Source organism: Rhipicephalus sanguineus, chromosome 4, assembly GCF_013339695.2.
Source record: "Rhipicephalus sanguineus isolate Rsan-2018 chromosome 4, BIME_Rsan_1.4, whole genome shotgun sequence".
Classification (NCBI taxonomy): Eukaryota; Metazoa; Arthropoda; class Arachnida; order Ixodida; family Ixodidae; genus Rhipicephalus; species Rhipicephalus sanguineus.
Window position 1 is genome coordinate 167,290,529 of NC_051179.1, and position 6,000 is coordinate 167,296,528.

The following is a 6,000-nucleotide window of genomic DNA, read 5'->3' on the forward strand; positions in this document are numbered from 1 at the left end:
CCCTCATCAAAAATCGGACATCAGCACACTAGAGTCCGTTCTGAAGTAAGCCATCCGTTTCATTTTCCGCCCTTACCACTGCAATTCCTCACCCTACTCTCACATTGCTACGTTATTTCTGCAAACCCTCTCCGAGCGACGCGATCTCGAATGCCTAAAGTTGCTGCATATTCTCGTTAATACCTCACATTCCACATTAACTAACGAAGGTCCGTATCCTGATAAACTTAAATAGCCACAAACTGAACCTGACACCGTTGCATCTATGTACTAACCTATTTCTATTCAGCTTTATTCCGCACACTATAGAACAACGGAATGTATTGCCTGGGTCAACTGCATCATTGCCTTTCGAAGCTTTCATGCATGAATGTATTCGCGATTTGGTTATTAAGAGTTGTATTATTGGTTTTTCTTTATTGCAGTGTTGCATTGCCTTTCAGTTTGTGTACTGATGTATGTAAAAGCAACTCCTGCGATAGAGCAAATGTGGCTGTAGTATGTAAAAATAAATAAATTAAATTAAAAATATTTGCCATTTACATTGATCGAAGGTGAGGAAACTTATTATAAGGATATGATTCCAGCCGTGGCAACGTGAACATATACACACGCGCTCCTTTGTCATTTTATGTAACTAGTCCGTCGCACGCGTAGCCGCCCCTTTGCGCAAGCCGCGCCCTTAGGTCTGGGAACGTTCCAGATTATCTTAGAATGTTCTTATGGCTTGAGCGTGCCAATGCGAAAGGTTGACATTATTCTCGAGCTAACGCGGCCACCAGCGATAAGGCTCGAATGTTCGATGCTGCATGCATAAATGCCGACGCGCCTTACCGCAGAGAAGTTCATAGACGGCCGACGCTCTGTTCGCCGCTATTACTGTACAGTGTGTATTGCTGTAGTTTGACTTTCCCTTTCCCGGCCACAAGTTCGGCCAAATAAAGAGTTTTACCTTCCACTCTAGCTGCAATATTTCAACTATTCGTTTCCATACATACAAAAGTTTGACGAATCCCTGCTACGGTTTCTGCAAGAAGTGAAGCTGAGACTCTGCACATGAGTGGCTTGTATACTTTGTGTGTACCGAAGTGAAGATTACTGAACGCAGAATCAAGTCTTTTTAAGGAACGCCATATAATGTAATCATTCGCAAGTACCATCATATTCAATTAACATGCTTCTTTCAGGGGAATCCGGCTTTGTCTACATTAGAAAAAGAAACAGAGAAGTTCAATCGGCGTGCCATGGCAGGACGCATAGCTACGTTTCTTCTGATTTTTGCAGTATTAACTTGCGGTGAGTTTAAAGTGCTTTATGATGCATGCCACGAACTTCGATATATTCTACTTTTGCATCAGCGCATTCGGTGTGTTACTGATATAATTTTTTTCTTGGAGATATTCTTTCCGAAGTCTGTAGGAAACCGCGTTAATGATCAAAATCATCAATTCCTTTGACGTTTTCTATCATTATTTTTGATAAATTCCTTTCCAGAATGTACATCTTCCACAACATGCTTATGAATAAGGAATAGTGCGTAATATTTCGCAAACATTGTAATATTATGCACATTTTATATGGGAGAGTGTAACGATGGAAGTGTATAAAAATGGAAAATTTGGAGGCATTGTTTTTGCATTCCAAAGGTTATGATGCGCATTCACAAATTGGGAAAAGGGATCAAGTATTTTCAGCAAGTTTTTAACACGAATCTGAACAGGAACGAATGCCCGAGAGACGTATAAGCGCACATGATGGCGGCCTTTCGTCCTCGTCTGTTCTTCACTGAAGGAAACTTCCTCGATATTATCAACTAACTCGCATCACAGTCCTTCAAAACCATGCCAGTATGCTCTCCATTTGGTGCTTTCCATCATGCATGTTTGAGGAACAGTGTATTGCATTGCTAAATAAGAAGAGCAATATGCGCTGCAAGAACAATTTCTGTTTCTACTGCGGCTGATAAGTGCAATATTCCAGCAGATAAAATGCCATAACAGAATAATTGTTCTTCCAACTTGATGCGGTTTGCACTTAGCGAGCTCTATTTGTATACATCACGAATGTAATCTTGTGGCATTTGCTGACAACGCCGATTTCGTTGACTTTGCAGGCATCATGGCTATTGCTAAGGCTGACGAGGCTACAGCGCGAGGAAGTTCAATGCCGTCAAGTGCTGCCAATCAAGAAGCTAGAGTCGATGGCCCTCTGATGGATTCCGCAATTGGAGGAGGCTTGGGCTGAATATCACGCGAAGGCACGCACCTAGTGAGCAACGACATAACGCCAGCATTTCCGTAGCGCTCACAGTTTTCTCTTATCGGGTGGAGCCTTGCATCTCACATGATGAATAAAGGAACATAACTTTTCATAAAAATTATACACCTCTCTGCCCGAAATTGTGCCCTTTACTACAGCCAGGGCTCTCAACGTACCTCAGCTACCGGGCCGCCATCACGAAACTTAGGCCCGCAAGGGCAGGACAGCGACGAAGGTGGAACTGGGGTGTGTGTGTGTGTGTGTGTGGAGGGGGGGGGGGGAGATGTTGAACAAGATGTCGGCCTAATGGCTGCCATTTTAAAGAATCCCTTTCCCACACATAATATACGGGTCATTTCTGAAAGCGATTTTGCGCCAGCATTCGAGCAATATATCGATACAGATCCCTAGAATGACTACAATCTGGACACCGATTCGGATGTGTCGAGTTTTCGTTCCGTGGTTATGTTTCAACACGTGGCGACCGCATAGGGTGCCTCACGAAAGTAATTCTTAAGGCCGGTGACGTCAGTGTAGCTTACCCAGATAAACCGTTTGAATTGCAACAGGAGAGGAAATAATGCGACAGCCGCTCAGCATTGTCCCAAAACTTCACTTAAAAAGCTAAAGAAAGCATCTAGGATGAAGATAGTAATAAGCGGGTGAGGCCGCGATCGAAAGGTCGGCAAGACGCAGGCAACCCGAGCAGGCGGCGTGTTTGAGACCCCTCCTCTATCCCAAAATGTTACTGCGAAACCTGCACATCAAACGCATATATATATATATATATATATATATATATATATATATATATATAAGCACATCGTTTCAAAAACCTTCTTTCGACCATGAAAAACATTGCAACATATTAGCACCAGGAGTTTATCGAAGATATCTTTCCATAGGCACCTCGTGTGGTCTTTAGGCGGTTTCATAATCGGAATGTTGTTGCATTGTGCAAAAAAGCACAATGCAATGATTGTGCGCATACACCGACGTCACACATTGGAAAAATAATACTTCCGATTTCTACAAGAAAATTACAGCTAATTTCAGAAGGGAGAACGTTTGGGCGTGTTGGTGCTTCATCGTCCATCAGCACCCACAGCGCAATAAAGAACACGGGACAAGGAAGTGATCAGGACAAGCGCTCACTATCAACAAAGGTTTTAATATCAGAAACAGAGCATATATAAGCACTCTTTGAAGCTGCAATACAGAAATGAAAGAAGGTGATAGACACGTGTCTATGCCAAGAATTCATGCTCTTTCACAGATAAAAGGACAGACGCAATGCTGACACATCTGTTACCTACCCTGGCTATCTCTGACGCCTCTATGATTTCTCTGGTCCTTTTGTCGCGGTGCCGATAGAGAACAACTGTCTGACTGAACAGTGGAGAGCACTGTGGCTTCGCGTCACACTTCTTACAATGGACGGCAAGGTGTCCGTCAATGGCAGTGTTCCTGATTTTGCTGTTGTGCTGGAGCAAGCGAACGTTGAGGTATCTGCCAGTCTGGCCTACGTAATGCCTTCCACTTGAAAGGAATGCTGTAAGCAACGCCTCTTGTGCGTGAGACGCAATAGTTTTTGTGACTGATGGAGCAAACAGTCTACCGCTTCCCTTGTCGGACAACTCAACTTACACAAACTCAAAAGCTTCTTAGGTGCCGAAACCCAACCCTACCCCAGAACGCTGCCGGCCTTCTTCAAATTGTGCGACAATTTGTGAAGGTACGGGATCACAGCCACCTTTTATTTGGCTCGATGTTCTTTTGCGGTTCTCTCAAGTTCCGCTCTCCGCTCTTCACTCAGACGTGAGACGGACTTCCTTTTTCGACGCAGGCCCTCAGCGACTGAGACAATGACATGCCTCGGATAGCCTGGTGCCTCCCAACGTGCCACTTGTTTTAGGAGGCTTCCATCGACCAAATGGAAGGATGACTTGCGGAGAGCGTTCGGCAAAAAAGAAAGCACGATGTTTCTTTTTATATGCTTTGAGTGCGCAGATAGGTACTTTAAGGGCGGCTTGTATGCTCTTGGTTCATAGACCCAACACACGTGCTCATCTTTAAAATGCAGCCTCAAGTCTAAAAACCTACTGCTGAGCTGTTCGTGAAATTCCGTGGTAAAACTCAGCGGCCTAAAACACTGATTAAAAGATGCAAGAATTCGCGTGACGACGGGGTTGGTACAGTCTAAACATTGTACACGAGAGCCTACCTTATCTTTTTTAGATAACTCAGCTTTTGAAACTGTGGTGGGCTCTCGTGTACAATGTTTGGACTGTACCAAACCCTGTCGTCACGCGAATTTTTGCATCTTTTAATCAGTGTTTTAGGCCGCTTAGTTTCACCACGGAATTCCCCGAACAGCTCAGCATTGTGTTTTTGGATTAGAGGCTGCATTTTAAAGATGAGCACGTGTGTTGGGTCTATTAACCAAGAGCAAACAAGCCGCCCTTAAAGTACTCATCTGCGCACTCAAAGCTTATAAAAAGAAACATCGTGCTCTCTTTTTTGTCAAACGGGGTAAGAGGTAATCACATGATAGATCAGCAAAGCCAGACGGGCCAGCAACATACCACCAAACGTGAGGCCATCTCTTCAAGAACCTGCGACTGCGAGCATGAACCGTTGACAGACGAGAGCCAGACGCACCGTGGAGCACGAACCCAGACAAGAGAGAGTGCGCTCACTCGTCGCCATGAAAAGAAGTTAGTTGGCTGGCGCAGTCTGGACACTGAACATAAGCAAAGAAGACGTGTGTTCTTTTCCACATGTGTGTAATACAGTTTATCCATTATAACCTTACGCACGTGTAACCTAAATAATTTCGAACTAGTTAATCAGTTAAAAGAGATAACAGCAGACGATAACGGAGCCGGTGCACTGCTCTTGCAACCGCACGTTGCAAGAGCGTAACGTGTCTTTGGAAAGCGGTACATTGTGTTTTGCGTTCAAAACGGGCCCCTATAAAGAAATTACACAATTCACTAAGTAATCATAACGCACATGTTATTGAAACGTATGCTTCTTCATTCTTCATTGCCGAGGCAATCTTTCGCGCGATAAATAAAACAGTGAGCTCTGCGGATATGCCCTAATTATATCGTTGCTCACTGGGTGCCGCCCATCACGGGACATTCAGCCTAAGCCTCCTGCAATCACGGAATTCACCAGAGCACCATCGACTCTAGCTTCTTGATTGGCATTCGTAGCCGGCATTGTGGTTCCTCGTGCTGCAGCCTCGTCGGTTTTAGCAACAGCCATGATGCCTGCAAAGGCAAATGACACGTCAACATATGCAACAACATTACTTATATCGTAAGATGGAGGCAGAGCTTGTAATATGCAAACCATCATAATTAGAAAGAAAAATTATGCTGTTTATGACTTTGTAGCTGCTGAAACAGGAACATTAACCTTTACCAGCCCCAGTTATAGAAAATAGAAATGATTCTAATAGGGTATATTGGATTTCTTCGTTAACAATTCTGTTTACAATTTCTGAAACCACGAATCGTGATTGAGAGCAAGAATCAGTATATTGCATATCGCTCCGCCCAATGTTCCACTGTGCATCTTTCCATGCTTGAAGCTACATAATTGCCTTTTATTTATATCTTTATATATAAAATTTTGATTGCTGTAACTTTCAATATAAATGGTGCATACGAATGCAATGATTCCCTCAGTAAGGCTTCGCTCTTCTCTACCTTTATCCTATTACTGAAAATG